The sequence below is a fragment of the Danio rerio genome, chromosome 9, assembly GCF_052040795.2.
Source record: "Danio rerio strain M-AB ecotype USA chromosome 9, GRCz13ab, whole genome shotgun sequence".
Classification (NCBI taxonomy): domain Eukaryota; kingdom Metazoa; phylum Chordata; class Actinopteri; order Cypriniformes; family Danionidae; genus Danio; species Danio rerio.
Window position 1 is genome coordinate 43,848,838 of NC_141029.1, and position 27,182 is coordinate 43,876,019.

Consider the following 27,182-nt stretch of genomic DNA (forward strand, 5'->3'; position numbering starts at 1 on the left):
ATTCATCGGGTGAGAGACAGACAGAAAAGGAGAGAGAGAGGGAGGGAGAGAGAGAAAGGCCCTGAAGAGGAGAGAGACGGGAGAGAAGAGGTATAGTGTGTGTGATTTCGGATACTTTTAGGTTTATAATCAAGTCTTCATCACGAGAAGAGTAGAGAAAATACAGGGAGAGGAGGAGAGAGACAGTAAATCAGTGTTTGTATTATGAAAGACTCAGATTCATAGAACTGGATTGGAGAAGCATTGTGAGTTATATGCCATGGCAATAATATGCTTTATAAGTTTGTAAAAGCAATACATTAAAATACCCTTAAAAAAAAAAAAAAAAAAAAATATATATATATATATATATATATATATATATATATATATATATATATATATAGTATATATTAGTATTTTTATTCAATGCTTTGAAAAATAAGTTAAAACTTTGTAGACTATAAATACATATGTACAATATATCATTTATTTAAATATGTGGGCAACAAATTATAGATTAATTTTATTTAAAAATTATTATATTATTCTTATTTTTTAAATTCAACTATAGGGGTGCGGCCAGGTAGGGGGCCTTACAAGACAATGTGCCCAGGGGCCCCTGAGTTCTTAATCCGGGCCTGGCCAAAATTTAACAATTGTTTGAAGCTTTTCTTGAACTGTTAGCTTATAGACGAATTACCATGTTTGTAAACAATCATGATGCGAGCGTAGCATGTGCAGAAAAAAATGGGAGTGCTAGCATTTACAGCAAGGGAATGACATCCGATGTGTCACAGAGTGTGTTGTTGTGTTAGAAATAAGTTATATTGATTACATATATATGATATACATATATATACATAATGCTTTCAGCGTATTATAACAGCTTGTCACCCAGTGATAAGGACAGTGATTCGGCAAAATTACAGTTAAAGTGAGAGGCGATTGTCTGACAGGTCCAATTGCAGTGGCACCCTCCCAATGCATTTTTGGGTATTTTTTGTAAGACGAAGTGGCCAAGCATCCAACCTGAAATGTACAACTATCTCATTGAAACGCCAATTGATTTTTACAAGAGAGAAGTTAAAGGCCTACAAGTCTTCAGATGCCTACAATTTTGTTCTGTGTGGTCATGTGCAAGAAATAATGTTCCATGATTATCAGATTCAAAACTTTGTAGTGCTAAAAACCGATGTTCTGCCTAGAAAACATATGGAAAAAAGACGGAACCGTACAAGGCCTGGGTAATCATCAACAAGCAAAACAACTGCAGTCTGACAGAGAACTGGACCTGTACGACAGGGCATATAAACTTAGATTGTTACGTTTCATTCTAAGCATTCAGTGTCTGCAGTTCAATTAACCATATGTAACTGTTTTTGCTGAAATCATTGCTGCAATCAAATATGAGTAATGTGTGTGATTCAGCATAGCGTGAATTTACATGACATGAAATGAAACCTGCCGCGGGCATTTTTAATTAGGTCGGCACTCGATTCAGCTCCATTTTAGCCAAGGATGTCTGCGGTTGGCATTAAAAGCAGTGTGGTGTATGGTAGAAGTTAAGTTTTCTATTTTTGGACGAATTTGGCATCCTACTACAAAACACGACATGTTTGCTATTGCAGCCGGTCACTTTTCACAACCGTGAACCTGTGTGACGTAGGTTGGTAATTCCTCTATTTGGTTATAGCAAAATTTATTATGACTTAATACATTTTCCATCAGTATTTTTATTGTGAAGTCTGTTTTTAGAAGTTTGGGTATTTAAAAACAATATATAGTGCAGCCTTCCTTTCATTGATTTAAAATGGCCATCTGACGTCACCTGTAAATTCCAGTTGTAGCACTGCATCACGATGTTTCCTGTTATTATTTGCACTACATTAGCTACATGTAATTTATTTTATGATTGTGTGTCTTAATTAGTGCAGCGTAGTGATGCAGTGGGTCACCTTAAAGCAAGATGGTCAGTGGTTCAACCCTTGGCTGGGTCAGTTGGCATTTCTGTGTGGAGTTTGCTTGTTCTCCCCATGTTCATCTGGGTTTACTCCAGGTGCTCCCTCACAGTCCAAAGACATGCGCTGTAGCTGAATTGGTTAAGCAAAAATTGTCCATATGGTATGTGTGTGTGAGTGTATGGATGTTTCCCAGAGATGGGTTGCGACTGTGTGTGTGTGTTGTGTGTGTGTGTGTGTGTGTGTGTGTGTGTGTGTGTGTTTGTGTGTGTGTGTGTGTGTGTGTATGTATGTATGTATGTATGTATGTATGTATGTATGTATGTATGTATGTATGTATGTGTATATATATATATATATATATATATATATATATATATATATATATATATATATATATGTATGTATGTATGTATGTATGTATATATATATATATATATATATATATATATATATATATATATATATATATATATATATATATATATATATATATATATATATATATATATATATATATATATATATATATATATATATATATATATATATATGGGTGAGGCAGTGGTGCAGTAGGTAGTGCTGTTGCCTCACAGCAAGAAGGTCGCTTGGTCGCTGGTTCGAACCTCGGCTCAGTTGGCGTTTCTATGTGGAGTTTGCATGTTCTCCCTGCCTTCGCGTTGGTTTCCTCCGGGTGCTCCGGTTTCAGTCCAAAGACATGTGGTACAGGTGAATTGGGTCGGCTAAATTGTCCGTAGTGTATGGGTGTGTGTGTGAATGTGTGTGTATGTTTCCCAGAGATGGGTTGCATATATATATATATATATATATATATATATATATATATATATATTCTGTTAGTTAGTTGTCTTGATTGCAATGCTCTTTGTGGGATGGCATGGACTTTGGCACCGCTGGGGGTTGGGGTGGGTGTTTACTTGGTGGGCTTGAGGAGTGGATCTTGTCTTTTTTAGTGGTAAGAAAATTTTAAAGATGTTGTGACCACTCACATGTAAAATACATGCACGATATTGGAAAATGTTTAATATTGCAATATTACAATTTTTATTATTATTTTTTTATTTGTTTATTTTTTTTGCAATATATTTTACGATTTAAATAAAATTTCACGAGTGAGCTTGTTTTTTTGTTGGAATAATTCAGAATTTTAAATTGATTAGGATAATTCTGCCCAAAACAACCAAATGACAAGCATTTATGGATAAATGCAAAGGAGCAAAAGATGCAAAGGATATAAACTGTGTTTTTCTGATTTTCAAGGAGAAGTCATACAATATTCAGTGCTTAATAATAATAAATTAATATTATTACTACTACTACTACTACTAATAATAATCACAGGTCTAAGAATATTAGGAAATATTCACATTTTATTCATTTTAATCAGGATTTTACACTGATCCCCCAAAAAACAGCAGTGACAGATCTAAAAGAGCTTGTTGCACCCCTGTGGAGTGATCTAGTATTCACGCAAGTCTGTGTGACTGCAAACACGAGGAACAATCTGCAGCTGACTGCAATCTCTAGCGCTGGCACAGGAAATCTATATTTAGCAGCAAGTAAGTAATAACAAAGCACATCCAAATGGTCTACAGACGGTAATGATACGAGAGCGGGACAAGATGTTGGCTTTAATTACATTGGTAGCGGAGGCAAAGCCATGTCTGTTAGACGTGCTGTGTTTATGCTGTCTTTGTGAGTCACTGAAATGAAGATGCTCTGCCGCTGAACGCTGTTGGTTTTATGGAGGTGGTTTATGTTGCTGCTTCATTTACTATCCTGCGCGCTTGCCTTTGCATGTGAAGCCGCCAGAACTGTCAACGAGATGCGGGTTAAATGAGATGTCACATGAATGACTGTGGAAACATGATAGCCCTTATTCTTCAAAACAATAGCGAGCTAAATATTAGCTTATTGGCTGCACTAACAATGGAATCATTGTCATTGCGATGTATAGATTCGCATGGTTACTTAACCAAATGAACTGGGAACTAAGTAAACCTTGAGTCTTGCTCGTACTCCAGTGGACTAACTATTACTATTTACCGTACATTAAATGTATTTTTTCTTTAAACATAGACTTACGCCATTATAGGAATCAAATACTTAAATTTGTTGTTAACTTTAGCATAAAAAATATGGATTAACAGTTTTAATCTAACTAACAACACCATAATTAACCAAATTATATGATAAAATTATAACAAAAAATATATGTTTGCATTAAAAGCATAAAATACACATTATGAAAATTAAATTAATATTTTATTTGATTCATTTAAACTTTTAGGTTTGTGGTTGGCACTGTTGCCTCACAGCAAAAATGTCACTGGCTCAAGTCCATACCAGGCCAGTCAAAACATGATAGCCCTTATTCTTCAAAACAATAATGAGCAAAATATTAGCTTATTGGCTGCACTAACAATAGAATAATTGTCATTGAGATGTATAGATTTGCATGGTTATTAAACCAAATGAGTTGGGGACTAAATAAACCTTGTGTCTCACTTGTACATCAGTGGATTAACTAAGACTATTTACTGTACGTAAATGTTTTTTTTCTTTCTAATTAAATACATTATTATGAGACTCACAACATTATAGGATTCAAATACTTCCTTTGTGGTTAACTAGCATAAAAACTATGGATTAACAGTTTTATTCCAACTAATAACCAGTGTTAGGCACGTTCCTTTATAAAGAATAATCATAGTTACTAGTTACTTTGCACAAATAGTAACTGAACTACATAATTATAAAAGTATGGAGTCAATCGAGGGATATATATTTGCAAAATAAAAGTTTTGCAAACAATTTTTTTTTTTTTTTTGCGAAATAAAAATAAATTTTACTAACAAAATTGAAGAACTGTAAGGGAAAATTAAGTTTTGACTAATTTGCAAAAAAAGACCTGCAAATAAAAATCAAGCAGAGCAAAAAACCTGAAATATTTGCAATTTAATTATTTGCATTTCACTTTGTGTCCCTAATTTGTTTAGGAGGCGGAGTCAAGGGAACTTGGGCGTTTACAGGCCTGGACTTGCCTCCATTTTAAGCGACATCATCACCTGGAGACACAGTATCACTGAGGTGGTCTTACAGCCAAGTAGGTCCGGGCCTACCGTAAATGTTCCCTTGACTCCGCCAATGCTATAATAGGCAATGCTATGAAAATATTTTGCAAATACACAGTTGAAGTCAGAATTATTAGCCCTCCTTTTTGTTTGTTTTGTTTGTTTTCCCCAGTTTCTGTTTAAGGAAGATAAATTTTTTTCAACAAATTGCTAAACATAAAAACTAATTTCTAATTACTTATTTCTTTTATCTTTGCCATGATGACAGAACATAATATTTTACTAGACATTTTTCAAGACACTAGAACTGTTTATCTAAAAGAGTGGTAGAGAAAATATTCTAGTAAAAACCAGTGTGTATCTTACTTTACCAAGGCACATTATCCAGTTATCTTGAAAAATAATTATTATTGCCGTCTCTATAGACATTCGTGTGTATTTTACAAAGCTTAAATGGTATGTTTTGCTTGTAGTGATATGTATTTGAATGTCTGAAACCTAAAATAAATTTTATTTGTTTGAAAGCATAGATAAATTGTGATTGACAAGCACTGCACACCTCTTTTTGTGCCTCGGTGCATGCTGTCACATTTGAATTTTAGCAGTTGATGACTTGCGCTCTGAACGTTCTAATCACACTGTTGTGATCATACACTTCAGTAACCAGCCAAGGCTGATCACACTGGTGTGATGATACGCACGAAAGGGTTAAGTCATTTTTGTTACTGTACGTTTTGTGAAAAAAAATAAAATGACACAGACCAAGAACTAAATACTTTTATTTATTACAATCAACAAAAAAAATATATGCTTGGTGCCCGCATGTGTTTGTTTTTACTGTCAGTCACTGTTTAAAGACATCAAACCCCAGTATAATGACATCCACTTATAAGTGCCACATGTTCTGAATCCTCTTGCCTAAGCGGAGCCCATCTCCCCTGCTAAGCATGACATTTAAAGCATGATTGTACCCCCGAATTAATGAATATTTGATGAGATATCTTTCTGAAATTGCAGACCAAGGCAACGGTATGCCAGGCTCTCAAAACCCTATTGTTGCAAATGTGATTCTAATGAAACAAATCTGTCTCAGACTAAATGTAAATCACCAGGGCAGTAAGTGTAATGACAGCCTGTACAGTACTGTGTATATTCAGGCTGAATAAATGCTAGTTTTTTTTTCCAAAGTGATATTTGCACATCAAGCTGTACATGAGCCAATAAATCTCTTGCGCATCAGTGGATTTATGTCTAAATCTTTGTTATTGCTGGCACGGTCCTCCAATGGCTTTGGCAGGTTTAGCACGGGAAGTTAAGTGCTTTTTTTCCCCCCTTTACTTCTCTCCTCTAAGACCGGAGTTCACTTGTACCTTTCACTCTCACGACTTCCACACACCAGTATCTCTGCAGCTGGAAACATATCCGATGTGACATCTCCTCCTGTTGCTCATGCATTTTTTATGGGCCCTCCTCTCCCACCCAGTCCTCTTGGAGAAAGCCCTGCGTGCCACCGTCTATAGCGCACTTCACCGTCGCTGTCAACTTAAGCTGCTTCACTTGCAAATACTGAAGCGTTGACGTATGTTATAGCTGTTTTCGAAGTGGAAATGGCCATGAGTTTGTGCCTGCTCATGCCATGCATACCGTATCAGGTCATGTTCTGATGCACGGTATCGATGGATGCATTGATTTCCGCCCGAGATTCTCTGAGCAGAAGTGCGCACTCTTCTGAGAAACCGAGAATGGCTTGGGAGCCCTGACCCAGAAATAATGCCTTATCTCTCGGACGTCAGCAGAATCGAGTGCTAAGAGAAGTTTTGCCGCTTTGAGCGTTGTCCTGATGTGCTGAAAGTATATAGAGGTTCATTTCCTAATAGGTCATTATTACATCTCCTGCTGGAAAGGGTATAGTGCCAACCGATGTGCTTTTCCTGAATCTAACAGTTTGCCATTGATCATTTCTCAAAGCGTAGACCTGCGCCAGGATATCGATTTGAAATACAAAAAAAAAAAAAAAAGATCTTTATGAAATGAGCTCCATTCCAGCTCTGTGATTTAGATTTTATGCAGGAAAAGTGTGAACTAAGTTAGAAAATCAACTTTTTTGATTAACAGGTACAGTGCTTCCCACAGCTTTGAAATATATTGGCGGTGGTAGTCTGATTGAAACACACCATTTACTTACATTATATAAATGATTAACTATATGTAAACAACAAAACATAATTAGTTTTTAACAATAGTTTTATTTATTATAACACTGGTATACACAGTTTTTTTTCAATAGGTTAAAATAAAAAGGAATAAAAAAAGGAATCCACTATTTCTCTTATTTTTATAATATTCAGGAGTCATGTGCACCCAAAATCTACTTTTCTCTTTCTTTTAAGCCAAAGCATTTTAGATATGTATAAAATATGTAATATATTGACATCATAAAATTAATAAGAAATAGAAATAAATGACAGGAAAATGAATAAAAACAGACAATATCTGTAATTTTTTTTATAATTAATAGATTAAAACGTGTGGATTATTTGAGTAAGGCAAATGCGTTGATTAACCATTACTAAAGGTGTACATAAATCTTGCAGCCAGTTTAGACCAGTCGTTTAGATTAAAGAACAAATTATTTTATGTTTCTCTCTCACGCGCTGTCAGCTGCAAAGCAAAGCAAAAGTAGGCTTAAGTAAAAAGGTTATGCAAAAATGCATATGATTAACAACAGCTTTAGAAAACAAACCAAAAGCCGAATTCCAGACATTTTAGGAGATTTAGAAACCCCGGCTGGGCAAAATTTTTAAGTCCCAAAATGGCGTGTCTCTGTGGATTTGCAGAGCACATGAGATTACCTGTGGGAGTGTTGACAGTTCACCTGCACAAAGAACAAAACGGGTACAAGGGAGAAGATTTTTCACTACTTTATTGATCGTGGATGTTTTTGTTATATTGGACTGATACAAAAAGTATGACCTAATAATAGTAAAATGTCACCAAATATACTTGGGTGGCCATTAATATACCTGGGTGGCCTGGTCAAGTAAAGTCTTTGTGTGAGGAGCACTGAGGTACACTGTAAAAAAGACAAAAAACTAAGAAAAAAAAAGTTCATAAAATTTATTGTGCAAAAAATAGACTTTTATGCTTATATTATATTATATTATATTATATTGTATTATATTATTTTATATCATATCATATTATTTCCCAGTGATGAGTTATGGCTGGAAGGGCATCCGCTGCATAAAACATGTGCTGGATAAGTTGGTGGTTCATTCCGCTGTGGCGACCCCAGATTAATAAAGGGAATAGGCCAAAAAGGAAATGAATGAATGAATGAATATATTATATATATTTATATATATATATATATATATATATATATATATATATATATATATATATATATATATATATATATATATATATATATATATATATATATATATTAGAGATGCTCAGATCAGCATTTTTGGGGCCAATCACTGATCGCAAAAATCATCATCTGCCAATTGCCGATCATGGTCGATCACATAATGGCAGGGGAATGGGAATCTTTTATCAAGCATGTGTTTATTTGATCACAAACACAGTTCCAATAGTTATAATATGGAATCACAGTTTGATTAGATCAAAAACATACATATTTTAGAGTAAATAATGATATATGCATGAACCAAGTCTAGAAATTAACATTTAAAAACTTTTGTTTTTGGATACTTGTGATTTGTTTACATTTCTAATCCTGATTGTAAACACAGCACCAAGCACAAAAGTGCTATAGTGAGATAAAAATGCACAATGGTCACCGCTTTTGAAAGTTCCTATTGCTCTTCCTCCTCCATAAGCATAATTTCTGCCTACTTAACATCACTGCACCTTTCCAAAGCCCTTCTGGTGTAGCCTGCGCCTCTGCCAGTTCTGCAGTGGAGCATGCAGCGTTATTCTGCTAGGTTAAGTGCGGCACAATCTAATTACTCTAATGTCGGTTGCGGTCTTAAATCACACTTATTGGGTAAGTGCGCCCGTTTGTCTGTCCTTCAGAAGGCAAGGCGCTTCGCACTGCTCTCGGACTAATTATTCCAACTGGATATGAGCAATTGCACTTATTGGCTAGGGCACGGCACCGGCTGCCTGCGCTCCTATTCGCTGCCGGAGAAGTCTGTGTGCGATTGGGTGCTGCGAGGGAGTGGGAGGGGCGTTCTCTCTTTCCTCCCTGTGCTGGAGTGTGTGTGTGTGTGGATGCGAGCACTCTTTTCTCTCCTGTTATTTGAGTGGCTGCAGGTACTGGTGTCTGCCTCTATGCCTCTGTGCCAGAGGGATAAAGAGGGAAAGACAGAGGACTAGTGCTTCATATCCCCCCTCTGGCCTCCCCGTCTCCCTGCTCCCTGTCACTCCATCCTTCCTTCCTCCCTCCCGGACCACCCGTCAGCGGCTGGATCAACCCGCCCGGACCCTCCTCCCATAGCCCCTTTGACTATCCTCACTTCACCGTCCCATCTAGAGAAGTGTGTTCAGGTAAGCCAGCACCTAAATGTGACTTTGTTGTGCTTTTTAATCTCCGCTTGTCTACACTCTTTTTCTCTTTGCATGTCATTTTGTGTCTGTTTCTCACTCGCGCTGTTTCTCACACACCCTCCCTCACTCTCTTTAGCTTTCAAGTTTTCCCCTCTGGCAGTTCCTCTCTGAGGGAAGCGTGCGAGGAGAGATGAGGGATTAGAATATGTGAGGTCACTGTTTTGGAGCCCAAACTCAGTTCACGCAGAGTGCTTACCACTTCCTCTATCTGATACTTCATCTGAAGCGGTGTAATGCCTACCGGCTAGGGATACGCTAGAAAACCGATGCTCCGCACCACAAACTGAGTGTGTACTTTAGCTTCACACGCTTTCTCTGTGTTGTCCTTGACCCCTGAAGCTGTTTATTTCTGTGTGTCAGAGTTGTTTAATGCTGAAGTGTTTCATGGAAAACCTACAGATGGGTTTGCGTCTTTAGGATTACCTGTGTATTTGTGTAACTACTAGATTCTGACTGTAATGTCAGTGTGTTTATGTTTGTAACTGTGGTAAATACTTTCAAATTTTTAAAAAGGCAATTTTTTTATATTGAAGTACTTTTTGTTTTCTTCAGTAAGCCTGTCTGAGTTTGATATCTTGGAAAACGTTTTCAAATTTAGTTTTATGATGTCATTTTGGGACGGGATGATCTGTTTATCACCCATTAGAACTGTTTGAGAAAGCATTTCAAAACGTTATGTGTTGACTTAGTGGCACAAGATTGAATCTTATTCCACATTTATCATGTGTATTTGAGAATCATTGGCAGTAACAAACGTTAATACAAAAAAAAATTACGATTTGGGCCATTCATGGGATAATTCAGCCAAAAATGTATATTCTGTCAACATTTATTTAACTTTGTTGTTTTACATCTGTAACTGACTCTTTACACACAATTTTATATGATTTAATTCGAAACATTACATTTATACTGATTCACTGTGTAAAACATATGCTGGAATAGTTGGTGGTTCATTCTGCTGTGGCGACCCCTGATAAATAAGGGACTAAAGACTTATTTATACTTCTAATAAGCAGTCGTGTATGCAACCTTTGCGTGGTTTCATAGACCTTGTTGTGAATGACGCCAATGCTGACACGCACCTCTTGAATTTATCTACATGTCGCAATGACGCACGTATTGCACGCTCTGTGATTGGTCTGCTTGGTAGCACTGACAAGTGTGGGCGGGACTGAAAGCCACGTGAACCCGTTAGAGCGAGTGTTTACAAGTGTGTAAGGAGTCTTGTAATGGAGCTCCAGGTGGAACCTTTTGTTTTGTGTTCATCTTATGATTAAAGTTGTTGCACGTCCGCTGGTTCCCACCTCTAAATGAGTGAGTTTGAGCTGATTCTACATTTAATGTAGCATTCAGAAAAAATAAAACACAACACAGAGGACACGTAAAATCCTACTACCATCTAGCGTTCTGGAAGTGTTATTGCAGAGCAACACAAACAGCACGAAAAAGTATAAATGCATGACTACACGCAAGGCATGTGCCTGCGATCACTCAATGCAGAAGTATAAATCAGCCTTATGCTGAAGGAAAATAAATCAATAAAATTTTATACTGAGAAATTTAAAGTGTAATAATTACAAAGGGCAAAAAACAGAGAAACAAAAAAAGAGAGATTTGGTGTCAACCAAAACAGTTTGGTTCTCAGCATTCTTGAAAATATCAAGTATATTTAAAAAGAAAAATTATATTAAATCTTTGGTTGACCTAAACTAAAGTGAAATCATATTTATCAATTTTAATCAAATTTAAGCATTTACTAGAGAAACAAAGTAAATCTTTTTGTATAAAAAACAAAATATATACAGTTGAAGTCAAAATTATTAGCCCCCCTTTGTTTTTTTTTCTTTTTTTTTTTTAATATTTCTCAAATGATGTTTAACAGTGTAAGGACATTTTCACAGTATGTCTGATAATATTTTTTTTTTCTATATAAAGTTTTATTTGTTTTATTTCAGCTAGAATAAAAGCAGTTTTTAATGTTTTTTTTTAATAAACATTTTAAGGTCAATAGTATTATTCTCTTTAAGCTATATTTTTTTTCTTGAAAGTCTACAGAACAAACCATCATTATACAATAACTTGCCTAATTACCCTAACCTGCCTATTTAACCTAGTTAAGCCTTTAAATGTCACTTTAAACTGAATACTACTATCTTGAAAAATATCTAGTAAAATATATTTACTGTCATCATGGCAAAGATAAAACAAAACAGTTATTAGAGATGAGTTATTAAAACATTTAGGTATAGAAATGCGTTTAGAAAAAATTTTCTCTTCGTTAAACAGAAAGTGAGGAAAAAAAAGGGCGGGAGGAAGGGGTATAATAATTCAGGAGGGCTTATCACTCTGACTTCAACTGAATACTGTATATTGTTCCATGATAACAGTTGTTGACCTGAAGTACAAAACTGACTGTAGAATTTTGGACTGTTCAAGGATGCAATGATGTATTAAATCAAGTAGCTGGAAACATTAACCTATAAATATACTTGCAACGAGTATGTTTCAGGTTGTAATCTACAGAGCACAGCAGGCGAAAACTGCTTAGGTCTTCATCCAGTTTAGTGCTTTGATGTGAATGGGTGCTGCATGAGATTGAAGTGCTGCAAACATCAATATGAGTCCATGGTTTGACAGATCTTGAACTTGTTTTCAGCACTTGACTGGTTGGCCAATAGTCAGACATTTCCAGTGCGTTTGATTAACGGCATTATATTCCCTGTGTTTGCTCTTTTGAAAAGCACATTTTACCTTTAATAAGCAGTTTCGAAATGTAGAGGAGAAATATCTGGAGTTATTGGAAGCAATGATTAGGTGAGTGAAGAACAGGTGTCTTAATTAACACCATTATTCCTTTGCTGCCTTGTTGGACTGTTTCCAAATGCGGAATAAAGGAGTGATTATTCAAAGAATAAGCAGATCTTCAACTACATTTATTGGAACCTGGCAGATTCTAAATATTGGATCTGGTATTAAGATGCACTTGTTAAGCTGATCAAAATTGGAGAACACTTAAAAGCTGGAAAAGCTTTTGGCCACTTTCAGAGATGGGTAAATGCATGTGATTGAATGGCTTTCGTAGTGTAATACTATTTTTTTAAAGACTGTTACAAAGAACATCTTCTCTTTTAATATATCCACTATGAGATGATGTGCTATGAGAAAGAACACTTAACTTGGGTGTCCATACTGTGTCCACACTGAGTTGTACCAAAAAACACAGTTTACAATCAAAATGTATTACCACATGCTTTTTGATTAGCTTGTTTTTTTTTTCACTCATTTCAAACCCATGTGACTTGGGTTCTCTCAAGTGATCTCAAGAGACTCATTAGGTGCATTCGACTTGAACCACGGCTGCAGTCAGTGATCAACGAGATTAGCCGAGTGCAAGCGAGGGAAAAGTTGAAAACTGATTTGTCAAGACGGACACTTCAGGGCTCAAAATGCGGCAGTCATGATGACCGACCCCATGGCGTCATCATCTTTTATTTATAGTAAATAGTCTGTATAAAAATATATAGAAAATAACCCTATACAAACAATCTAGCCTTTATAAGCAAATTACTTAACAAAAAATGACACTGCAGTAAAAGATTTGTAGTCTTTTAATAAGCATGATATATACAAGATAGAGATGGTATGAAAAGTTAATTGTTTGTTTTGAAATTTGTTAGACTGAATTTGTCTAACAATAAACCCGAAACACACGTGGTTGTTGTCATGTGGTGAACTCAGTTAAACGTTTATATTGGTAGTGGCATTGCAGCTCATGCAGTCGCTCTTTAGACGCTGCACCGGCTGAGTCTGCCGTCTGATTTCTGAGCGATGTCGCTGTACTTTGATGTCACATGTGACAGTCATGTGGTGTCTGCACAGCGTCAAGCCGGACAAAATTTCTAATCAGCATACACCACTTTAAAACAGATTTTAAAGTCGAACACACTTATTAATACAAGGTGGAAATGATCTCCACTGACCACTTGTGATAGGATCACATGTTAATAACAACAATCGCAATTTGAAATGTAGCAATTAGCTAGTCGCAAGAGGCTGCAATATGAAACATATATTCAGTGCTTAGCATAATTGAGTACACCCCATTTTGAAAATAAATGTTTTTATCCATTTTTCAGTGAATATAGACAATGTATTTTGGTGCATTTATATAAAACAGATTTATTAAACAGATATATTTATTAAAATAATATTTTATAGCTACCTATTAAAAACATGAATTTAAAGAGAGATTTGTGAGGGGTGTACTTATATATGCTGAACACAGTGTTTAGTATATTATTTCCCCCGCCCAGAGTCTTACTAGCCAACTCAGTGAGCACACTTTCGCTCTGCCCAATCAGAATTGCGCAACTGAACTATGTTGAACGCCTAAAATCAAACAAACAAACAGGAAAGTGCGGACAAGTGGGATGATGGTGTCTGCTGCTTCAGAAGCATTAATAGGCAAATTCATATCAAAGAAAAACAGCATGTCAATAATATTGGAATATTTTGGTTTCAAAGTCACAGACACTGAGCAAAAACAGGTAATTTGTAAGAGATGTTGCAGAATTGTTGCCACAGCATGAGGAAATACAACAACCAGCACCTAAAAAGCACCACAGGCGGCTAAATGAGGAGTGTCTTGCGAAAAAGTCAACTAAAAGTATTGCCAGTGACACTCAATTCTAGTAGCGAGCAACAGCAAAGTACAATTTCAGAGTTGTTTGCTTTTGTTTTACCATTTGAAAAACTTTAAAATAGGTACCAGGAGATAACTAACGCCGTAACTCACTACTGTTTGCTCTAGAGAAAAATAGGTGTTAAAAAAAGCATAGCAAACTCACGTGTGATTAAAAAGCAAATCAAAATGAGCATTGCAATTGACTGGACGGGTTTTTTGAACTCAATGCTATAAAAAATGTTTTGTATATATATTGTAGCGAGGCAGAGGGAAAACACAAACACCGTAGATGAAGTTACAAACAATGCCCCGGAGGGTGCTTTTATTTACAAGTGATAAAGGGGTGAATGAGTGCTCTTCTTAGAGGTGCGTGCTCAGGTGCTCCGGGGAGAAGGTGAAGACTGGTGAGAGGGATGGTGTTGGATCGGTCACGAGCTGGATTCGGCTGTGGGAGAGACAGAGAGAGACAAGCGTTAGCGCAGGGAGTCATCTGTAATGAAGCTCACTTCCTTCTGTGTGGGGCTGGCTTATATCTCTCCCTGGCTGATGAGGTCCAGCTGTGAGCGATCCGAGGTTGATGAGAGATCCAGCTGGTGTGGATTTGTGCCCAGGGCGACGTGGTATTACATGGCTCGCTACATTCCCCCCCCCTTAGCGTCGTCCTGGTCCTGGGTGTCCTGCGAAGGAAGAGCAGTGTATTGAGAGGGGGGGTAGAATGTTTCGACAGACCTGCCCATCCTGACCAGAGCCGTGAGAGTCCGTCTGCGTTTCCGTGGGAGGCCCCGGCTCGATGTTGTACGTCGAAGTTGAAATCCTGGAGCGACAGGAACCACCTGGTGACCCGAGCGTTGTTGTTCTTCGCTGTCGCCATCCATTGTAGCGGGGCGTGGTCGGTCACCAGAGTGAATTTCCTGCCAAGGAGATAGTACCTTAGCTCCAGGATTGCCCACTTGATCGCCAGGGCCTCCTTCTCCACCGTTGCGTAGCGGGTCTCTGCGGGGGTCAGCTTCCGACTCACGTACATTATGGGATGTTCTTCATCGCCGTGGACCTGGGAGAGGACCGCGCCCAGGCCCGAGTCGGAAGCATCCGTCTGTAGAATGAAGGGGCAGCCGAAGTCAGGTGCGTGCAGTACCGGTGAGGACGTGAGGGACTTCTTTAGGGCTCGGAACGCATCGTCGGCTTCCTTGGTCCATCTTATCCTCTCCGGCTGCCCCTTTCTGGTCAGGTCTGTCAAAGGGCTGGCTATGGATGAGAAGTTAGGTATGAAACATCTATAGTAGCCCGCTAACCCCAGAAATGCACGTACCTGGGTCTTTGTGGTGGGTTGTGGAGTTTCCTGTAGTGCCTTGACCTTGTTTTGCTGTGGCTGTATGAGACCTCGTCCAATGTGGAACCCGAGGTATCTGGCTTCGGCTAGACCCAGGTGGCATTTCTTGGGATTAGCTGTGAGCCCAGCCCGTCGAAGATCTAAGAGCACCCTCCGTAACCGGGATAGGTGTTCTTCCCATGACTCTGAGTGGACGATGAGGTCGTCCAGGTAGGCTGCTGCATATGGCTGGTGGGGCCTCAGCAGGATGTCCATCATTCTTTGGAATGTGGCTGGGGCCCCGTGGAGCCCGAAGGGAAGAACCCGGTATTGCCAGTGCCCACCGGGTGTGGAGAAGGCGGTTTTCTCCTTGGCGTCTTCACTGAGTGGTAACTGCCAGTAGCCTTTGGTGAGGTCGATGGTGGAGATAAATCGGGCTCCACCCAGCCTATCCAGCAGCTCGTCCACCCGAGGCATGGGGTATCCGTCGAACTTGGAGATCTCATTGAGTTTCCTGAAGTCGTTGCAGAAACGGAGGGTGCCATCGGGTTTGGGAACCATCACTATTGGGCTGGACCACGGGCTACGGGATGGTTCGATGATGCCTAACCTTCTCATCTTCTGGATCTCCTCGTCGATAGCCAGCCTGCGAGCCTCTGGAACTCGATAAGGCCTTTGCCGGACGATAGTGCCAGGAGGAGTGATAATGTTGTGTTGGATGATGGAGGTTCGGCCCGGTTTCTCCGAGAACACATCCTTGAACTGACCAACCAAGGCTTGCAGCTCCGCCTTCTGGTTTGGTGAGAGTTGTTCACCAATGTGGACAACGGGAAGAGTTTCTTCAGCGAAGGCAACGAGATGACCTGGAGCTGCAACCCACTTCTTCATGAGATTAACGTGGTAAAGTTGTTCTTCCCGTCTTCGTCCCGGCTGACGGACTCGATAATTTACCGGCCCTACCCTTTCTACCACGGTGTATGGTCCCTTCCAGGATGCGAGGAATTTCGACGTTGTGGTAGGTATGAGTATCATCACCTTGTCCCCTGGGTGGAACTCTCTGGGTTGGGCGGGCCGGTTATACAATCTCTGCTGGGCGCGCTGGGCTTCGGTCAGGTGTTGTTTGACGATGGGCATGATTTTGTCGATGCGTTCTCTCATGTCCCGTACGTGTTCAATCACCGACCGCTGGGGGGCTGGTTCCTGTTCCCAGGCTTGACGAGCCACATCCAATAGGCCTCGGGGTTGGCGGCCAAACAGCAGTTCGAAGGGGGTAAATCCTGTGGAGGCCTGGGGGACTTCCCTGATACCGAATAACACGTACGGGATCATGAGGTCCCAGTCGCGCCCGTCCTCTGCCACCACCCGTCGGAGCATCTGCTTCAGAGTCTTGTTAAAGCGCTCGACAAGGCCGTCCGTCTGTGGATGATATACAGAGGTTTTTAGCTGTTTTACCTTGAGTAGGTGACAGAGGTCTGCCATCAACCGGGACATGAAGGGGGTGCCCTGGTCGGTCAGTATCTCCGTTGGGATTCCCACTCGACTGCATAGCAGAAACAGCTCCTTCGCGATGGCCGATGACGTGGCTTTCCTCAGGGGAATCGCTTCAGGGTATCTGGTGGCATAATCGAGGATAACAAGGATGTGCTCATGTCCCCGGGCCGACTTCGGCAAAGGCCCTACCAAGTCCATACCAATTCGGGTGAAGGGCACATCGATGATGGGTAGTGGTATTAGAGGGCTGGGGGGTGGTCGTTGGGGAGACGTTCTCTGGCAGATGTCACATGCCTGGCAATACCTCTTTACTTCCCCGTCTAGCCCCGGCCAATGGAAACGATCGCGGATCCTTTTCACCGTGTTGGCCGCTCCCAGATGTCCAGCCATCGGGTGGGTATGTGCCAGTTCCAAGACCGTCTCCCTCTTGGTCCTCGGAACGACCAGTAGTGTCTTCTTTTCCCCCCGCCTCTCTGCGACACAGTACAGCAGACCATTTTCCACAATGAAATGTGGGAGGGGGTGAGGGCTGGGAAGTCGCTCATTACCGTCGATGATCCGTACTTGTGGCCAACAGTGTTTGAGCGTTTCATCTTCCCTCTGTGCTCTACCAAAATCGCCTCCTGCGGTTATCTGTTGAAACAGATCAAAGTATAGGTTAGCAGATATAGATGACTCACCCCCTCTGTCGCTCTCGGTGGTCATCAGCGCTGGTTTGCGGTCCCGATGAGCCCGTGGCTTGTTCTTCTTCTTTGAACGAGCCGATGGAGCGTGGTGGTGAGTTAGGAGTTCGTCGAACCCCGGCCAGTCTCTGCCCAGTAAGAGGGACACAGGAAGATCTGGAACAACCCCGACTTCGATTCGCCAGCTACCTGGTTTCGCCGCGATGGTCACTCTTCGGGCGGGTACGTGGCGGGTATCACCATGCACACACGTGATCGGAATTCGCCCTTTGCTTTCATGATGATATTTTAAAATTTTCGGGTGAACCAGAGTGATGGCGCTTCCTGTGTCTAAAGTGGCCGTTTGTGTTTTTCCCTCTAGCTGGACTTTATGGGTGGGAGCTTCGGGAGGGATATTGCGGTGAACCGCGCACCCTGCTGTCCAGGCCGGGGTCGAGTGCGTCGTCGGCTCGGTGGGCATCGGCTCGTCCATCGGGCTGGGGACCGCTGGTCTGCCGCCTGGTCGCGCTGTGCCCTCCACCGGTCGCCAAGGTGCACTTACCCTCCGGGGTGGCAGAGCCGCTCTCTCCCCATTATCTCGGGCGATGTGAGCTTCAGCCAGCTCGATCGCCTCCACCAGGGTGGCCAGTGACTCAGGATTTCGCATGCTGGTGAGTGTTCGCAAACGTCGGGGTAACGCACGCATCATCTTCTCGATGATCACCTTCTCAGCGACCTGGACCGCCGAGGGATCTCCTCCCAATAACCATAGCCTTCCCAGGCGAGAAAGTTGAGCTGCTTGAGTTCTCACGGGTTGTTTCTCGTCGTAAGACCACTGGGAAAACTGTTGGGCTGCGCTGATTGTGGATAGCCCCATTCTGGCTAATATTTCCTTTTTTAACGCTTTGTAATCTTCATTTTTAGGTGTCTCTAGTGAAAAATATGCTCGTTGCGCTTCTCCTGTGAGAAACGGAGCCAACATTCTCGCCCAGTTTTCTTTTGGCCAGCCTTCTCTCTCGGCAATAACCTCAAATGTATGTAAATATGCATCAATATCATCCAGGTCGCTGAGTTTAGTGAGATGATGATGCGCACTCACTTCGGGAGTCGGATGGTGTCTGGCCACCTGGCGGAGCTGTTGTTCCAGTCGATCCTGTCTGGCTGTAAGTTGCTCAGAGATGGAATTCTGTTTGCTGGAGATCTCCGCTAGGTGGAGCAGTACCTCTTCCACCGACATGGCGACGGGATGTTGACAGCCGAGTAAGAGGAAGCGTGAGAGAGAGAGAGAGCGGATGCCTGTCTGTAACAAACACAGAGAAAAATTCAGCGGTTATTTTCTACTTAATGGTGAGTGTTTCTTCTGAATTTTTCCCTCTGCAATGCCCGCATTCTCCACCAGTTGTAGCGAGGCAGAGGGAAAACACAAACACCGTAGATGAAGTTACAAACAATGCCCCGGAGGGTGCTTTTATTTACAAGTGATAAAGGGGTGAATGAGTGCTCTTCTTAGAGGTGCGTGCTCAGGTGCTCCGGGGAGAAGGTGAAGACTGGTGAGAGGGATGGTGTTGGATCGGTCACGAGCTGGATTCGGCTGTGGGAGAGACAGAGAGAGACAAGCGTTAGCGCAGGGAGTCATCTGTAATGAAGCTCACTTCCTTCTGTGTGGGGCTGGCTTATATCTCTCCCTGGCTGATGAGGTCCAGCTGTGAGCGATCCGAGGTTGATGAGAGATCCAGCTGGTGTGGATTTGTGCCCAGGGCGACGTGGTATTACATGGCTCGCTACAATATATATATATATATATATATATATATATATATATATATATATATATATATATATATATATATATATATATATATATACACACATGTATGTATGCATGTATGCATGTATGTATGTATGTATGTATATGTGTGTTATATATATATATATATATATATATGTATGTATATATATATATATGTATGTATATATAAGTATGTATGTATATGTATATATATATATATATATATATATATATATGTGTATATATGTATATATATATATATATATATATATATATATATATATATATATATATATATGTATATATATATACATTCATGTTTTATTATTTTTTTTATCAATTATGAATATTTTAGTTTCTTTTTTTTACACTGCTTGATTTTTTTTTATTTGCAGTTCTTGTATTGTTTAGAAATGTCGTTTTTAATTCTCAACTTCATTTTCCCTTTTGAGTTCTTTATTTTAGTTTGCAAAATAAATTGTATTTCTTAAATTTATTATATTTTTTTACACAATGTTTTATTAATTTTTTTTTTGGGAGATTTGCATTTATTTATTTTTTGCCTAATACTTTATTTTTTGTTTGCAAAACTTTTTTTTTTTGCAAGTATACAGTTAAAGTCAGAATTATTAAACGCCCTGAATTATTAGCCCCACCCCCCTGTTTATTTTTCCTCAATTTCTGTTTAACGGGGAGAAGATTTTTCAACACATTTCTATACATAATAGTTTTAATAACTCATTTCTAATAACTGATTTATTTTATCTTTGCCATGATGACAGTAATTAATATTTGACTAAATATTTTTCAAGACACTTCTATACAGAATTAAGTGACATTTAAAGGCTTAACTAGGTTAATTGAGTTAACTAGGCAGGTGAGGGTAATTAGGCAAGTTATTGTATAACGATGGTTTGTTCTGTAGACGTTTGAAAAAATAAAGCTAATAATATTGACCGTAAAATGGTTAAAAAATTAAAAAATGTTTTTATTCTAGCAAAAATAAAACAAATAAGACTTTCTCCAGAAGAAAAAATATTATCAGACATACTGTGAACATTTTGTTGCTTTTTTAAACTTCATTTGGGAAATATTTTAAAAAGAAAACAATTCAAAGGGGGGTTTAATAATTCTGATTTCAACTGTATATGGCCCTACTCCAAAGTATCCATAGCATAGCCCTAGTGGAAACAGGCTAAAAAGATTTTGCTTTTATTTCTATAAATGAACATTGATATATCTAGCCATATAGCATTTTATATCAAGCCAGTTCCTGTAAAGTACTGTAGATTTAATCAAAAATCCTGATGCAAACAGCACATCTTATGCTAATAGAGAATTTCCTTTGACCTTCCCCTTTTTTATTACAGGCTATTGTAACTTTAAGCATTTTAGAAGGGCATTCAATGACGTTGCGCAGTGACTTTAAGCTGCTCTCATGTTTACTCTAAAGCAACGCTGATTTGATATTGTTTCTAAATGACTGCACAAATAGCGGTTCCTCCTGAGAACTGAGACATGCCTTAATGCTTGACTTGTAAAGAACTGCGACTTTCAGATGTGATATTTTTCTTCAATGTGTAAGTTTGTTGCACTGACAGCTTGAGTGTTTTGAAATGTTCCTGTCAGGCAATCCGGATTTGCATTTTCGCACGGTGCCTTTTTTTAGCTGTTTGCTTTTAGACTTACATCTCGAAGCCGCGCTTGTCACATATAGTATGATTACAAATATGGGCGGATGCTTAAGCTAGGGTAAATTGGAAATGTCATCGATGAAGACTTATTTCCCCTAAACCACTTTAGATTAGTTTCAGTTGGATATTTACCTCACTGTATATTTTCATCAGTGCGAAAACAGATGCATGAAGTTTTAGGGAAAGCTATTACTTGCCAGACAAGTTCAATTATATTCTCTCTAACAAGACATTTTTTTTCCGCTGACGCCCATGATCTCGAAGCAGCTGGTCTTTTTGTGCTTTGGCTGTTTTTTTTTTCTGTTTTTTTTTTTTCCTCCGGATCTCATGCTGTCCTGGCTTCCGAGTTGCTGGTTCGGCAGAGTTGCTGTATCAAAAGGCCTCTACCATTCCCTGGGCTTCCTCTCCATTCCCTATGTGCCAGGAAACTATGGGAGCCTGGATGTCACATCGGACTGAGATCCAAGCATGAATGTACATGTAAATCATTTCATAGCCGACTTTCCTTCAACGGTTTCCGCAAGTAGGATGTGGAACGAAGCCAGCTCGTCTTCAGCTTCAGCCAGAAGATGGGCCATGTTTATTTATTGTATTAAATTTTGCTATTACTGATGCCCTGCGCTGACAGTTTGTTTTCGTCCCTCATCTGGCTTAATTGGTACACGGGTCTCCTATGCGTGGTGGTGGAGTACGTTAAAAACTTCATGGTTGTGTCATAACTCATAAGGCGAATGCAAAGTGTTGCCGAGGGCTGAAATTGAACGCTGCACCTTTTCAAAGTTAAGGCCTGGAAAGAATTATGGCTTGTGAAATCCTGGGCCCTTTGTCTCTCTGCAAAGCCACTCTGCAGTGTAATTTAACCCGCCGATGGGCCGTGAGATCAATCAGGACCCAGGAAGCTGGAGAAGGGGGTTGGGAGCGAGTGAGTCGAACCGGCCCTGGACCCCCTGCTGCCGCCTTTCTTAATGCTTGACTGGGTGGCGCGGCTATTTTTATTGTTTCCAGTGATGTAGTGGAGATGTTCTGGAAAAGGTTAGGGAAACATTGCAGGCTTGTCTAAATGCGTAGATCCGTGGGTCGTGTAAGCTTCGGATGCAGCTGGCTGTTTGATTAAGTCAGGTCATCCTGTTGTTAATCTGTCAGTGATCCAATTTAATCAGTCATGGACTCCAAGCTATTTATTGAATGCACATAGTTACCTTGTGCTGTTCTCTGTGTTTACGTATGGCAGAGGAAGGAGCTCTTTTAGATTTGGACTTTTACAATTGCTTTATTTGACAGGTAATTGATATATATAGGCTATTGGCTATTCTGACAGTTTTTGAAAACACTTTAAGAAAACATCTTTTTCTTCACTTTGCTGCTCTTGTTTCTGAGCACTGAATTTTATTAAATTCCACCAGGTTAATGAAACTTATCAGCAGTGTGTAAAAACATGTCAGGCTAAATAATTTAAATAAATCATTGACTTTTGCTGTTTTCATTTGTTTCTTAAACACAGATTTCTTTACAATTTAAAAAGGCATCTTTAGGTATCTTTTCTGCTGGAGATCCTGTTGTCATAAGAAGCTAAACAATTGTTTAATAATTAATCTTACATCTACCATAGGAACTGTATAGCAGAAAGTTTTAGTGGTTTTAAAACCTTGACTTTTCTAAACCGAGGTGTACCTTGAAAACGGTTATCGTCCCATGCTTAGTTACTACATAGATTTGAGACTTGACTTGGACTACAAATCAGAGACATCACAAGTATGAAAAAAAATGCTAAATTATCTGCCCTTCAAGCAATCAGTAGTAAAGAGTTTCACGATTTGGCTTGCACTTCACCTCAAAGACTTGAGACTCGACGTGGACTTTACATCAGAGACTTGAGAAGACGTCTAGCATATGGTGCCAGTGCATCACAAGAAACATAATATGTCAGGATAAGTCTTAAAGAGACTTTGAGGCCTGTCTTCTAGTGCTGTGCTGGCAGCAAGGCTGGATCTCAACGTTTTTGTTTGATTAAAAGCGCACAGGAGTTTGTAGCGCTACGGTAGGTGCAAGAGCAGGGCTGACAGCTTAACCACTGATTATTCAAGCCTCTTAGGCTAAGCCATGGCACTCCAGTGATGAACGCCTTCTCCACTTCACATTCCCGCTCCCTCGCTTCTTTCCCTTTTTTTTTTACATTGGTTTCTTACTCCCTTCCTCTTTCTATCTCTCTCTCTTCCTTTCTCATTGAGCAGTGGGATCAGTAGCAGAGTGATTCATGCAGTGCTGAGGCTTTATTTAGACATAATCCGCTGAGTGTCACTATGGCACGAGGCTTTGGTCAGGTTCTCCCACCAAGCTCCTGCCTGCCTTCACACCAACCCCCAGCAAGAATGGAGTGTGTCAGCGGGTCACATGGCGTGACGCAAGGAGACACCCAACCATGAATGATGCAGCATTTTCTCCATGGCCTCGCCCCTCTTATCGGATGGGGAGCCATCGGCAGCGTCCTGAGGAACAGAGCGCTCCCGTGTAAATGCGTTCTAATAAAATCTCCAGCCTCTGGAGCTTTTAGTAAAAGCTCTGTCTCATGTTCAGTGTCTGTTGATGCCCTCCCACCTGCTCTCTGGCAAGGCCTGCGATCCAGTGTTGTGACCACAGCGATGGCCAGATTGAACCCAGCGGGACTGGGTGTGAGGGGAAAGGTGTGACCTGCTGCTTGAAAAGTCCTTTTTTAGCCTCTGAAATGAACTCTTACATCTTAAACCTGTAAACATCGGCTGTGTTTTGACTGCCGGTTCACCTTGAGTCTTTTTTTTATACTATTTTTTAGAGTCTGTTCAGGATGACTCTTGGCTTGCCCTCTCTATAACAAATATGCTTGCCTGACACACTTTCCTGAGCCGATGCCGTTCGCTCTTCCAAAGCATCTGCGCAGCTAAGTCAGCAGTAAAGACGCTGTGTTCTGGGGATGCACAGATTGAGGAAGGAGGCACGAGTTTCCTCTCAGCGCTGTGCTGTATGTAAATCTGAAAATCTGAATTCACTGTCCTTATATTTGCCCTCAGGGCAGTTTGGTGATACATGAAATATTCACAGTGTTTCAGATAATTCTGCTGGCAATATTGTGCAAGATTAGCAATAATGCTGCTGCATGTTTTTAAAACTGTCCATCCAGCTTTCTAAACCTGGATTTGTCATTTAGATTAGTTTTAGGATCTTGTGTCAGGAGTGTCAGGAGTATCAATACTCTTATATTTAAAGGGGTGGTCCAGAGTGTATTTTTTAAGGCTTGGCTTTGTTTATGAGATGCAAAGCAGTGTGTGCTCATGCTTCATTTGAAAAAAAAAAAAAGAAAAAAAAGAAAGAAAATCACGTTATTTCTTCATATATATTACTTTGGTTTTATACAGCCACTCAGCTAACATGAAAACGATCATCATATTTCCTAGTTCCTCTGAAAGTCTCGCCCTCAAGAGGCTCTGATTGGTCAGCAGACATAATGTGCTGATTCGTGGATAGGCTCCACATCACCAGGAAAAGTGTCACGCCCCCACAAGAACTAATAAACAGTGTCAGAGTCAGCTAATCAGAGTAGCTGTTAGCTGTATCAGTTTGTGCCTGGATCAGACAGAAAATGACACAGAGGACACAGCTGAACCTCATGCCTGCTCTCTTTCAGAAATATTTGAAATGTTTTAACAAAGTACATAATATTTCCCAATGTTTACATCCTTGTTTACGTCCTTGCTACAACATAACATTAACACTAGACACTGTCTAGCCATTGTCTTCCTTTGCATTGAACTTGCATTCAGAGATGTTGTTTATGTTCACACAGCTACATTACACATCAACTAAAGTTTCAAATATGATATCATTGTGGACCACCCCTTTAATAGTTTTATTTGAGTGGACTCAAAGTTCATAACTCTGATTGTTAATTGAAGTCCATAGATTGCAGTTTTTAAATATGTTTTTCGTGATATATTAATAACCAGTTTATCTGGGTATCCAGAAGTTAGTTACAGATACAAAAGCCTCTAACTAAATCTCAAATTTTCCTCTAAAATTATTATGATTATTATGATTATTATTATTTTATTATTATTATTTATTATTATTTATTATTATTATTATTATTATTATTATTATTATTTGTCTATGTTTAGTTATTTCACTATAAGGTTAAGGCACATTTCATACACAATGGTAATTCAAAGTGCTTTACATAAACAAGAATAAAAGAAACAAGAAAAAATTATTAAAAGAGTTAAAAAATGATTAAAACAGATGAAAACCGATGCACACGTGTTTAAACAAGTGCTAAAGGAATAAAAAAGAAAAGAAAGACATAAGTGTGATCTGTCTAACATAGCACAGTGCTCATTTGGTAAAGGCACTGCTAAACAGATCAAATAAAAGAAGCTAGTCATTGCCATTAATGTAAAACCTTCTCACACGAGCCTGAGCAAAATATAGATTTTACAAGAGAATTTCAGGCAGCACTTGGAGGCTTTTGCGTCTAAGCTCTTGTGTCTGTGCCCCTTGGTTGTTTACAGGGTGGTCTAAAAGCGCGAGCGGTTTCGCTTTCTCGCATGAGCTTGCAATGCATCTATATTTGAAATAACATCTTGAGCTGATGATTATTGAAGTGCTTCTGACATTCGATCCTTTTAGAAACGGACAACCGCGAGTGAAGAGTGAAAAAACAAAGGACTTTACCACCTTTCGGAATATTGTGAACTCGAAATGACAGAATAACTCTCTAACAGAGCCTACATGTGTTGGTGAAGATTACAGACATAGATGAGAGGTTTGCACTGACTGTGGGCTATGTTGCATGTTGTTTTTGAACCCAAATAAGGACTAAATGTATGCTGTGTGTAGTTTTTCTGTAATTGGTAACATATCGGAGACTAAGTGTCTGTATGTGTTCATATATGTGGCATTTATTTTATTTTTTTATATAATTGCTTACAGTAGATCTGCAGTTATAATCAAATTATGTTCATAGGTTGGTAATGAACATTTATACACAAGTATTTATTTGTATAAAGCATCTGTTTTGTAAGAAGTGCTTCTCGTATGATTTGTGAACGTCCCGTACAGCTTTGCTTTTACATTTCCTCAAGCGAGAGCGACGTAGACTGAAACTGTCGTACACCACACCCACCAAAAGAGTACTATTGGTAACCTTTGGGAGTGGAAACGCAAGCCTGATAAAGATGACCCATACCGTACTGTACCACTCAGTGGAAACAGGCCATAAATGTCTGCAAACATTGAACATCGTTTTTTATATTTGTATTGGCGTACTGTGGTGTTGAACTATGTAGCGATTCTACTGTCTTTATCACAAACATGCACGTTTTCAAAAACATTTCAAACTTGTAGAACCCATTCTTGATGATGATTGATGATCACAGAGAGCTGAACAGATCTTTTAATCCCAGTTGCTTTGCGCACGTCCTGTCTTTTTGATATGATTATACACGTTACTACAGAGACATGCTAATACGTGGCTGTCAATTAATCCAGTGGACGGGGAAACTGCATTCCTAAGTCATGTTGCGGTGGGTCTTAAAATGGGAGGGATTTGGATCCTATTTTAATGTCAGGAAATTTAACAAAAATGACTTATTGTGTTTCTATTACTCTAATATGACTGTGTACACACTAATAATGACGAGTTACGAGTTGAGGATCAAAAGACACGTGAAAGAGAAACCATTAAAAAGACAGCGCGCAATGTTGTTTTTATCATTTATCAAACAAAACGAGAAAATCCCTTTGCTCTTGACTGAAGGACTTTTGTAGCTAAAGTTTTATTCTTACTGAGAAGATGCTTAAAGCACAGTTTGTTTCATATTTTTATTCTATTGTATTTATTTATCTTTCCTTTGCAGGGAGGAAAATAACTGTGTATATATACATTAAAGTCAGAATTTTTAGCCCTCC

General features: G+C 39.6%; 1 protein-coding gene across 36 annotated transcripts in view; it reads left to right on the plus strand.

Annotated features, from left to right (window-relative positions):
• pcbp3 (poly(rC) binding protein 3) overlaps positions 1-27,182 on the plus strand; it is a 148,684-nt gene that overhangs the window by 1,873 nt on the left and 119,629 nt on the right. For 26 of the 36 annotated variants that reach the window (XR_015498848.1, XR_015498849.1, XR_015498850.1 and 23 more), the window contains exon 1: positions 9,282-9,553. The exons of 7 other annotated variants lie outside the window; for them this stretch is intronic. The gene's annotated coding sequence lies outside the window, so the exon portion shown is untranslated. Of the gene's footprint in view, positions 1-3,399; positions 3,521-9,281; positions 9,554-27,182 lie in introns of those variants that run through there. 3 more of the 36 variants (NM_001442810.1, NM_001442812.1, NM_001442808.1) reach the window with 2 other exon arrangements.